This window comes from Lactuca virosa, chromosome 9, assembly GCF_052849685.1.
Source record: "Lactuca virosa cultivar CGN04683 chromosome 9, Lactuca_virosa_CGN04683_v6, whole genome shotgun sequence".
In the NCBI taxonomy this organism is placed as follows: Eukaryota; Viridiplantae; Streptophyta; class Magnoliopsida; order Asterales; family Asteraceae; genus Lactuca; species Lactuca virosa.
This window is the reverse complement of record NC_136434.1, coordinates 189524241-189537151: the sequence shown is the minus strand read 5'-3', so window position 1 is coordinate 189537151 and position 12911 is coordinate 189524241. Positions and strand designations below refer to the sequence as shown.

At 35.9% G+C, this 12911-nt stretch overlaps 1 non-coding gene across 1 annotated transcript; it reads left to right on the top strand.

Annotated features, from left to right (window-relative positions):
- The first annotated feature begins 8578 nt into the window (after positions 1-8578).
- Positions 8579-8685, top strand: LOC145141786 (small nucleolar RNA R71). Its single transcript, XR_013722981.1, has one exon. It is a non-coding gene; the product is annotated as a small nucleolar RNA R71 (small nucleolar RNA).
- The last annotated feature ends 4226 nt before the right edge of the window (positions 8686-12911 follow it).

Here is a 12911-nt window from a genome sequence, read left to right as displayed (position 1 = left end):
CCACTTGGATAAGTCTAAAACTATTATTGAGTATCACTTCAAAACCTAACTGGCAATCGTAGCTCTTAAAGCCGCTGTCAAACTCTGACCTTGTCAATGACTTGTCCATTAGATAAGGGATCATATATTCCTCCATTCTAGATGTCATATGGACTGAGACATGGATTATAATCATTCTCTCTGTCCATTTGTTGTTTCCCGATTTTCGATTTATGATGACTGACTGATTGAACAAATCAAATCAGTCCTGGCTTGGCCAAGCACTCACATGTGTCATCGCTAAATCATCGAGGGGCCCACCGATATCGCTTTTATCCCGAAGGTAAAAGGAATGGATAAACTTCGACTCATATGGCTTGTTCTACTACTTGTTGAATCATTCACAAAGGCACGTTTTATAACATCGAGTTACCAAATGCGTTTTCGTGCAATCAATGTATAACCAACTCATAGTAACAACTCATATCTCTAGGTTTGAAGAATATAAGATATTATCGTCTCATGATCACTCGTGATAAAATCCATGAAGTGATTCAAATGAGCGTGGTTGAATCCAATACTCAGAACTTATGAGCACTCATGAGTGTTGTAGCACCACTTTGTCCACCAACTTGGACCTCTACAAACCAACCCATGACAGTCTTGATTCATATCTACTTCCAACATATGACCGACTGTGGATGGTTTGAATAACTTAATCATTCAGGAAGAGCGACTTAGTTATTCTGGAAGTCAAAACATGCAAAGTGAAACACAAGAATAAATGAATCAAATATGGTATCAAACCCTATGAATATAAATAAACACTTTTATTTATCACTATACTGATTACTCATTATTCATTGTTTCGGTTTTATCAACTTTATACTTGAATTAAAAACACTAGTTGTCCCATGCTCCAAGCATGTACACTATGTTTTTCTTAAACAATAGCTTTGCCATACACCAAGAATGCACTCTATGTTTGTCTATGATCCTTACTTTGTGAAATAAACCAATTGAACATAATTTCAATGATTCTAATTTCACACTCCCAAATCCTTATCGAAAAATGTGAGAATTTCAAAATCCTATCATTTATCGAAATCTATTTAGATTTTAAACTTATATGCACTGACCCTCCTGTAATGAATATGTACAAAGTCACAAAGACTTGTCAACAGTCATTATAAGGTATTCCAATGGAGATCAACTCCATGGAAACTAAGTCTCATATTCAAACTACATTGCTTTGGACATGCTTCTTGCATTAAGTTTTCTAATCTTACACAGATAACTTCCACCTATGGAGACAACTCCATATTCTTATTTTGATTATCACTTCTGAATAAGAGATGCCTCTTTTCAGAATATGTCAATATGGTCCTTCCAAAATTAGCACTATACTTCCAACTGTCCCTGAGCAACCAATCTTTGGTAAACCTCAGATTATCCCCGACGATTGCTTAATCATTTTAGTCATATCCAATTCTAGACCTTTTCCCTTCTTAATGCCTCTGGGCATTTGGAAAAATTTAGAAATGACAAATATTATAGCACATGCAATCGATCCTGTACCCAAAGCAAATGGTACACGATTCATGATGTCTCACATAAAGACATGATTCTAGACCAGTCTTTTGCTACAATATTTTTATTTGCCACGTTTTCAAAATTTGACTATGAAGAGGGATGCCGTAATCATAATCGAATTTTGAGAACGCAATATATAGAATTTCCTTAAGTTGAACCAATCCAACATGAAATTCATATATATATTCTTGACTAAAGATGATTAACGTCTCAATCTAAGCCGTTAGAACTGAAATGAAGTATATTCTCTCCCTTAATTATAGCAAAACAACTTTTTGAATCCCTGCAGCCTCACGAATTGAAACTTTTGTTTTCTATAGTTAACATTGCTAAGTTGCAACACTAACAATAATTATCATGCTCCCACTAACATGATGATTATTAGCATAACACTTATGCTCCCACTAGCTTTGACATGTACTCAGAAATCAGCTGGACCACTAGAAATCAATACTTTATTGACTTTCTTACCAAAGTTCAGATTTCTAATACGAGATGCTTTGATAAAACTTTATCAAAATCATACACCTTTCCATAGATAGCATGCATGTGTGTCTAAACAATTTCAGAACTATGAAAAGGGATTCCGTAATCATAGTCTCAATTGTTTAGACCTTTTGCCATCTGCTTCAAATCAACTTGGTGGAAGTGTTTCCTCACCATCATTTTCATGAATCGAAGAGAAACCTTATGACCCTTAGATTTTATGGTGTATGTGTTCTTATCCATGTGAATCGTCAAAACCATAGTCACAAGACAAGGATAATGACAAATCCAAACTCATATGGACTGAACTTATGCAATCTTTACTTCTTGCCACCTGGCAGTACAGGGCCTGCCATTGCTTCCAAGTTGTTATGCAACCAATTAAGAACTTTCAGAACTCCTATGCAAAGCCAACTTTAACTGGAATGGGCACAGAATATGTCAACACGATAGATTATAAACCTCAATTCGTGTGCTAGTGAAGAACCTCAGGTTTTATTCTTGATTAGTTCTTGAAATTATTTTTAGGATCTTTAAGACTCCCACTATCCTCTTGACATATAAGACTATCTTGCCAAATATTCAAGAGATAGTGTGGATTCTTTATCAAGACAAACACTTCACACAATTGGCCTTAGTTGGTCTTTGTTTTATCCAAAACATCACAACTTACCAATTTCAAATGTACAAGAGTAGGACACTTTTACTCTTACATTTGACAAGTGTTTTAAACCTTTCTTTAAGATATGTCACTCAAGTAACAATCTTGGAGTATGACTCTAAGAATTGTTTTGGAACAAAGTATGACTCATCTTCCTGATCTAACCATTTCAACAATTCATGACTCCTCTTCTTAGTCATAATAATGCACTAAGACGACCTTTAGAAGACTAATTGTGATATGATTTCTAAATCATTAAGATGATCACAAACATGATACTAAAGTACTCTCCCATCTTTTCAGATTTGAGAAACTTTTATCTTTCTGCCTAATTTGATTCTTCCCATTCGTTCTGCCATACATTGAGACTTTTCCAATGTTTCAGAATTATACTTAAACTTGTAAGTATAACCATATTTACTAAACTTTAGTAAATAAAATAGTCTTAACGAGCTTTGTGGTGGACATGACCAGTGCACGAGAATGTGTACTCGATCCCTTTAGTCCTTCACTTGACTCACACGTCCATGTGAATAAGTAATTAGTCTTGATTTTCCAATGCTTGAAAGTTCTCATTCATCATACTATTCAACTTACTTGATTCCAAGTTTCGGTCCAATTGAAACTTGGGTGATGAGGAACTTTCCTGATTTGGTAAATTTAGACACTACCACAAATGAAAGAATCAAATCTATTTTCCAATATTGCTGTCAGTGGAATCATATAAGCAACAATTTTCCACAAATGCCATTGTAAGGATACTTCAAATAAATAAAATTAAACAATTTTCTTTTATGTTAAAACTCTGCGGAAAAACTTATCCTTACAATCCACATGGAAAATTGTTGTTATCTATTCCTTAGCAATATATCATAACTTCTTAAGCAACTGCTCAAAATTCTGATGCGATTGAAATCCACCTTCGCGATCAGAATCAGCATATACTTCCTTTAAGATTTCTCTCTATTCTTTTATTCTTAAAACATCAACATGTGACCCAGTCACATCATGTAATGAGGATCTCAGAATAGAACTTAACAGAGTTAGATAATGGGCTCTACCTGATGTAGAGTCAAACTTATTGACTTTAACATCCTTAGGTAAATTTGGCAGCTTTGCAATCAACGCCCCTTCCTTTGGCAAAATAAACATATGGACCCTTTGGTAATGGGACTATCTCAGACTTAGCCTTTCTCTTTACCATTTGGTCAACCAGGTTGACTATGGCCAATCCCTTTCCATTGGGAAGAGAATGCTTTTTCTGGATTTCCAGTGTCACCATTGTCACTATCCATAAATTTTTTTTGGAAGTTGATCTTCTAATCAAATTTGCTTTACTATCGTTCCAAATCATTGCTGATTCAGCAGTACCAAGCAAATAGATATGATCATTAAGGTTCATGTCATAGTCTGTTTCATAGTAGTCCCAAAGGAACTCACTATGTGACTTAGAAAGTGATTGAACATCCAACTTTCTCAAGACTTTGACACCCAACTCTCCCGGCTTGTCAATATGTGATTTCATCTCTAAGATGTGATCACACATAGACCTTGCTTGCTATTAGGGCTTGAGTGACCTTGAACTTGTGGGTTAGGGAGAATAATTGGAGGAGGTGGAGGAGAAAAGTATGACTTCCATGAGCCAAACTCGGGAAGTCATATTCATTAGGAAAGCTTGGTTTGGGAAGATCATTGTTGTCTAAACCAGACATCAACAATGGGAGAAATTCACGTAAAGTTGATTTAAGTCCTTAATATAACACCCAATATGATATATTAAGGCTAGGACCCAACAAACTATTTTATAACTTGGAAGAGGGATGTCGTAATCCAAGCAATAAAATATTTGAAGGTAGGTGAATGACGATTCACCAATTTCCACCAAGATAAACGAAATGTATTATTAGGTTTTAATTGGTTTTGAAACTCCTAGATTCTTTTGAGATTCATTGAACTTTTCAATGGCATGTTTGAATCTCGAGTGTGCCCTTCAGGTTTTGTGATTGGGATGCCGAGGATCACAAAACAAGGTGTGAAGTAACCATGCAAATATACTTGGTACCCTTAATATTTACCCCTCAATCGATGTGTCGGTTAACCACACACGCTCCAAATATACTATGATAAACATTAAGTTACCCTTTGCCTACCTTGTTAAGTCCAGGTTAGTGTGCCGGTTAACCACACACGCTCCACTAACTGACTTAAGCAAAGTGCAAAGTGTAATTTCATGGGTTAGCACCAAATTCACATTTTCCTAAGTAACTAAGATAGGGTATTATTAAGAGTTTAGTTACTTAGTATTTATCATTAATACTTTTAATGAAGGGAGAATTATAGTCCTTGTCCTACCCGTTCGGCTAACGACCCTCCACCGGTCAAGGAAGCGGTGGGTGAGAGTAGACACCCATTAAACTGCCATTTTATAGGCAGTAACCTTATACCCCCCTTATAGACCGGCTTCGTGAATGAGGCCTAGTATTGGTAAGACGACTTGCTCTTATACATATCATATATTAAACTTTTAATATTATAATAGTATAAGGGTGTATTTTAGACATCTAAAATACTTGGTGGTTTAATCTATTATTTAAACTAAACTTTTAATTTAATTAAACTCAAACCATATCTTTATTTATGGATTTAATAATAGTCTTTTAATTAAACGCTTTAATTAACTATTAATAAATTTCATAAGAGTTAATTTGAATTATTCAATAAAACATCATAATTCCAATTATTAAATTCAAAACTAAAACCATTTAATTAATTGTTTAAGTTATAAACCCAAGAGTTTTAGAATTCAATTCTTTTTTTTTCATAAAAAGCTTTTTCCAAATTCCCAAACTTGAGGGCAAGTTTTGTAACTGTTGAAAACCTTTGGATTCCATAACTTATGGAGTTAAATACTTGTTTTATGATGAAACTTTTCATGTTCCATAACTTAAGAACAAGTTATGGAATTCTTTAAAACATTAACTCCAAATTTTGTAACTCAATAAAAACTTTAAATCAATTTTTTTTTAAAAAAAACTTTCATATCCATAACTTATGGAGGTTTCAAAACACTTAAGATCACAACTTTAAAAAAAACTTTTGAGCTCCAAAATTTTATGACAAAATTTGTAACTCCTTAAAACATTTAGGTCAAACTTTTAAAACTAATAAAATAATCATATCATTTTATCTTTTACTAAATTTGACCTAATTCAACTCATATAGTAATTGATTCAAATTTTACAAATAATTAGTTTTTCACACAACAAGTAATTATCTTAAAATTCGACAAACGTCATGTTTTTTTTTCCTTTTTTTTCAACTTGAAAATAAAACATTTGCATCAATATAACAGAAAACAACTCATGGCTCCGATACCACTGTTGGTTTTTGAGCATTCTAACACTCCTATGGTGTACATGCAACCCTATAAACCTTGGATCTATGTTTTCTCTATTATACATGCAAATATTAAATATTCCAAGGTTTCATCCTAACTAGCATATTATGAAGCACCTATACTACAAAGTTCTAGTTAGATGACATACCTTTTGATGTAGCTTGATGTCTTCAAGCTTTAAGAGCTTAGCCCTAATAGTGTGGAAGCCTCAAATGGAATCACAAATCACCAAAACACCTTGGAAGAACTTGAGAGAATATGTATGCACACTAAAATCGGCCCACTCTTATTTTCACACACTTGTTCCAATTTTGTGAGCCAAGGACCCCTTTATATATTATGGAGGATTAGGGTTACATCCATGTAAACCCTAATACCGATGACTTTTCATTTACATAGGATCCATGGGTTAAAAGCTCCATGGACCATCCATGAAAGCTTAGCCCAACCTAAATGAACTTGGCCCATTCCATATATATAAGAGTCCATATTTAATTAGTTCTTTTTTATCACTTAATTAATTCTAAATTAATTCTTGATCAATACTAATTAAATAATATGATTCCATATTAATATATTAGAATTTATAATATATTAATATAAATCATAAATATACTATTCTCAAAAGACTATCCATATAAATTATGCCGGTGAAGTGCAACCCAAATGGACCATGCCGGGTCGGGTCAAGTACATACCAAATATAGTTATGGACTTAGACATTAATCCAACAAATGCGTGTTCCACAATTTTAATTATTTCTTCTGAATCAGCCTCCTCTAGTAACTTTACTATCTCCTTTAAATCTTTTTCAGCATCAAAATTTCCTCCAGAAGTTAGTAGAAATTTACTTGGATCCTCTTCTTGTAAAAGTGCAAGCTCTTTCTCTAACATTTCATCATTCAAATCAATTGAGGAAACTTCTTCTTTCTTTGACTCTGCATGCTTAATGTCTTGTGTAGTCTTAAACACCACTGAATCGTTCCTCACCCTTAGTGTTAGGGTGGATTCCCATACATCGACCAATGCACAAGTGGTGTTCAAAAATGGTCTCCCCAAAATAATTGGAACTTCGGGGTCTTCTTCCATGTCAAGCACTACAAAATCCACAGGAAACACAAACTTATCTACCTTGAATGATTGTCTTATCGGCTAGATGGATCTTCATGTCAATAGGCTTTGGCTCCGGCAAGTTCAACTTCTTGAAGAAAGAGTATGGCATGAGATTAATGCTTGCACCCGAATTCGTCAACGCTCGAGTGGTAATTAGATTCCCAAATTGGCAAGGTAAGGTAATACTACCTGGTTCACCCTTCTTCTTTGGCAGCTCATTTAACACCAACTCAGCGACTTCTGCCATATTTTTTCTAGCGGTAAAGAGACCCTTAAGCAAGCTTACATATTTAGGCGTTTGAAGTATTGTTTCAACAAATGGAATATTGACTTGAAGGGCCTTTACATGATCCATGAAAGCTCTGTATTCTTTTACCTTCTCATCAGGTATGGCTCGAATCAGGAATGGCAAAGGTGGCCTGTAAGGCTTTAAAGAAACAGCAGATTTGTCATCAGGCCTTGGACTCGTCGAGTCCATGAGATGGACTCGGCGAGTCGAGTCGGGTTTTGCTAAACTTGAGTATTCTGTCTTTTCTGCTTGCACCTTTGTTGAGGCCTTCTGTGCAGGGGTCAGAGGAGTGAAAATTTTCCCAGAACTAGTTGTTATTGCATTAATATGCGCCATTTTTGGATTGTTTTCGGTGTTGCTTGGAAGTTCACCCGCTTGTCTTTGATTAACTTGTTGAGCCAGCTGTCCTATCTGCTTCTCGATGTTGTGAATGGATGCTTGCTGGTTCCTTAGTATAGTTCTTGTTTCTTGTATTGCAACATCGTGATCATTGTGTCTTTTCTCAGAAGCAGCTACAAATTTTGTTAGCATCTCTTCCAAGTTGGGTTTCCTGTCTTGCACTGGTTCCTCTTTTTGGTATATACCCCTTGCTTGTTGTCTAAACTTCTCCTCCTTTGCCTTCTTGTATTCATCATAGGGTAGCCATTCTTTCTTCGGTTTCCGCCAATCATAATCAAACCTATCACCGCTTGAATAGCATACTTGCGCCTTTTTGTTTCCATTCTCGTCCAAGTCGCAATCTCTCGTAAGGTGAGGTCCATTGCAATTTTCACAACCCACCCGAATAGCATGGATTGTTTGATCCATCTTTGTCATCCTCCTATCTAAACTATCTAGTTTAGCCATCATTTCTGCCATGCCATCGTTAACCGTGCTCACTACCCCCCTACTTACTTCATTTCGTGGGTTGTGATATTCTCTAGAATGTTTAGAGAACTTCTCAATCAATTCCTTTATCACCGGGGGTGCCTTCTTTGTGAGGGGTCCTTGCGAGTCAAGGAGCTGTCGAGTTGTAACATTGACTCAATCATAGAATATGGAGACTTCTTGTTGGCTATTAAGGTCATGGTGTGGGCAATTCCTTAGTAGACTTTTGTACCTTTCCCACGCCTCATAAAGGGACTCTCCGGGTTGTTGTTCAAAGTTAGCTATAGCTTTCTTCAACTTGGCTATTTTAGAAGGTGGGCAAAACTGGTCAATGAATTCTTCTTTCATCTTGGCCCATGTAGTGATGGATCCGGGAGGGAGTGACTTGAGCCAATCTTTTGCAGCACCCTTGAATGTAACTGGAAGCATACAAAGCAGCTGGGTTTCGCGAGGCACATTTGGAACATTAAAGTAATCAGCTACATCATTGACTTCATCCAAGTGTTTATAGGCATCTTCGTGGTCTTTTCCATAGAAGGGGATCTCCTTGAGTTGAGCAAGAATGTGACCCTTAAGCTCAAAAGTGGCAGTCGCGGGAATTGCGGGTTGCACAAGTCCCGGGCCGGTATCATCCCGTATCCTCTTCTTCCATTCGCCCATGGGAACTTCATCAATGTTCGCCATGGTGTTGTCAAAGTTACCTTCTAGATCGCTACCTTCTTCAAATTCGCTTTCTTCTCCTTCGGACTCGTTCACGATGTCTTCCTTGATTGGGTCGTCGCTTGCCAAAGAGGTGCTGGATTCTCCGACTTTCTTGCCCTTCTTCTTGCTAAAAACGGATTTGAGATTCTTTAGCGGTGAATTCTTCGGTTTTTCGGGATCTCTAATCGTTATGCCTCTGTTCTTTCTAAGTGTTGCTTCCGGGTCGTCAAACGGTGGGATCAGAGGTGTATTTCCTCCTCTGTTCATAAAAGTCCTGCAAACAAAAAGAAAAAACACACGTAAAAAGAACAAAAGAAAACAAAAAACGAAATTAGCTGTTCAGCGATGGACTCATCGAGTCTGTTCGAATGGACTCGGCGAGTTCAGTGTAAAAACACCAAAAAATTTTAACTAAAATTTCCTAAAAACTTAAAGCTAAAATTAAAACCTAATGCTAAATCTAATAGAAGCAGTAACTTTGTGCAAGATAAATCTCACACAAAGGATCGATAACAATAGCAATCAATTTAAAATTAGAACCGTCCCCGGCAACGGCGCCAAAAACTTGATGTGTGTGAAACTAACTAGTTTTAATCCTACTTATAAAATCTAAATTAATCACACAAAGGCAGTGGACCTGTCTATTGGTGGTATAGTTCTAGTAAGCAGGGTATCGAACTCAGGGAACGACAATTTAAACTAATTACTAAAATTATCTAATAGCAACTAACAGATAATAAAAGAGAGGGTTTTCTCTAGTTTTACAAGACTAGAAACTTACTAACTAATACTTAAACTAATTAACTGAAGACTAGATAAGCAAAGATTCGACTAAATTCAATAATTAAGGAGACTTCTGTTTAGGTTTAACTCAATTGATCATATGGTTGATTTTGTGGTAATAGTGCAATGGGTTAACTCTTTTATTAGCTATCGATTCAGGTGATTAGGTTCACATTCGCTACACTAATCCTTAGAAAAGAAACTAACTCAAACAGTGGCCAGTTGTCTAAATTAATTTAATTCCCTAGGTTATTTATTCGTGTTAATTAAGACTTGTTGTGGTTAACTAATTTGCCCCTTTAGTTGTCCTCTTGTTGATGGTCATCATACAAGCTGACACGTAAATTTACCTATTTTCTTATTAATTCTAGTTTCACATTCGCTAATCCTAGTCATATAAAAAAGTGTTCACATAAATTATACGAGGTAAACAATTAAGAGATGTTCATGCAACTTAATTATCTTCCTATTAACAGAAAAATAGTTTTCATTCACACATAAGGTTCTTTAACAAGCTTAAATTAACAAAATCACCAATATAAAACTAATCCTACCATAAATCAAACCATAGTATCAATATTGTCTCCCCAAACAGAAGCTATAAAGGTTTTAGCTCATGATTAAGGTAAAAATGAACTCAAACACAAATGCTAAAAGCTCAAACATAATTAAAACTAAAGATCTAAGTAAAGAGTTATGATTTGTGCCTTAATTCTCCTTTGAAATTGGATCTAGGGTTGGATCTTCACTCTCCAGGTCTCCTCTGGCTCTTAATCGCAGCTTCTCTCCCAAAAGGGTTCTCTCCAAAAAACGTGAATCGATCTGAGGGTCTCTTTTTATAGATTTGACCTGACTCGTCGAGTCCAAGACTGACTCATCGAGTCCATCATTAAATTCCCGTGTACGGCAAGTCAAGGACTTCTTCTGCTTCGCGAAACTTCGTGGCAACTCGTCGAGTCGGTGACCAACTCGCCGAGTCCCTTGTGGTTTTTTTGGTGTTTTCTTGTTTTGTTCATTCTACAGCTTCCCGATTGTTGCTCGTGCTTCCTTTTGCTTTCGAGTACTTCTTTTGGACTGAAAATACAATTGAAAGATAATTAAGTACCTTTTTGTCCATAATATGCAAATATTTAGCTAATAAATGATAAAAATCTATATTAAATATAAGGCTGAATATGCACATATCAAAATACCCCACACTTGACTTTTGCTTGCTCCCAAGCAAAACTGAATTTTAAACATACTAGCATCACATAAGACAATCCCCATCAAACCCAGCCATTATGCCAAGACCGCAACGCATGCATTTGTGTCTAAATTTTTCCTAAACGACCCCCTCATCCTAAATACTCACAATCCTCATAAACACTAGCCGACTTTTTTTGAACAATGCTCATTTTATACATCCCTCCGAATCCATCCGCAGAAAACCTCCTAGTCTCAAGGTGTTTTTGGTTGAGCAACCCAAGCATACATATTCTAAAAATTACAATTTTTGATACCACTATGAAGCTTTTTGGAATTCTTCACTTTCTTGATAATTTGAACTTTAATTTCTTTGAATTTTCCCTTTTTGATTTTCTTTGATTTTTGGGTATCTCCAACTTTTGAACTTTTGGGATTTTGACCTTTTGAACTTCACTTTAACTGCTCCAAAATTTCTTCAAACTTTTCTTGTAATTCTCCCTCTCTTCTTTTTACATGTATCTCACTTTTTTTCACTCAATTCCTACATGGTTAAGCAGGGGCGCTCAACTTCAACCTTTATTGGTTAACGATAAAAATTTTCCTGGATACATTTCTGGTACACGATGCTAAACATATTGCATCCCTCAAACTAAGCGAGGTTGTGTTTTTGTCCCATGACTTCACTGCAATAAGGGAGGCCACAAATGCACTAGAACGTATATTGGCTCAACTAAACATTTGGGTCTTCATAGAATCATCAAACATAAAACTAGCATGGAATCCTAATTGTTTTTACCAAGATTTCCTAAATTAATTCTAGCAATTTTTATGCAAAAATTTCAGATTTTAACTAAAATTTCAACTAAAATTTTAACTAATGTAACCAACCCCCTACCCCACAGTTAATTTATGCAATGTCCCCATTGCATATCATGACAATTAAAGAACATAAAAGTAAAGAGAGAATTGGAACAAACTCCCCTGGGATAGTGGTGGCGAGGTTGATATTTCTTCTTTTGAGCTCCATCTTCAGCTGACTTTAGACATGGGAACAGCTCATCCATGCCTTGGGTGTCATTCGTCTCGTGTGGTTATGCTCCAAAATATAGAGGAAAAAGGTCTTGGAAATTCTCGGAAATTGATCTTTAATAGTATAGCCAAATGCCCTTGTCAAATGTAATTAAATCACCAACTTGAAGGTAAGAGAAAGAGTAACTCGTCGAGTCTAGAGTGAACTCGCCGAGTTAAGTCGATAACAATCGGGTTTTTCCAAATGGACTCGTCGAGTATCTGAATGGAACTCGACGAGTTTTCTTCACTGAGTGAAAAAAATTAGTTCCTGCTTCAGGTTCGTTTCTAGGGTTTAGGAGATTATTATAGCAATATTCCCCTCATTTTCCTTCAGTAAAAGCACATCCCTTCAGCTGTTTAATTATCGGACTCGTAATTAGACTCAATTCTCCCATTCTTCTCATTTTAGACTCGATCCCACGTTTTATTCCTCACACTTTATTCGTTCATTCTATCCCTCACCCTATATTCTGAAAAGATCAAAAACAAATACCAAGTAATAAAAAATAAAAATAAAAATCCTAAAGTATCCCTAAATACTAAAAGTTTAGAAAAGCAAACTCTCGTAACGGGCTGCCTCCCGCTCTACGTTTCTTCGTTGCTCTTCATCGGAATGCCATGCTTGATCTTTTGTTGCTTATACTACGTCTTGTAAGTGTATATCTTCCTTTTGTAAGCTCTTCTTAATTCTTCTTTCCTCCTCTTTTGAGCATTATCTTCAGATTCATACCTTATCCTTTTTCCACACTTCTCTTTCTTCAACCCGTTTCTTGCACCTATCT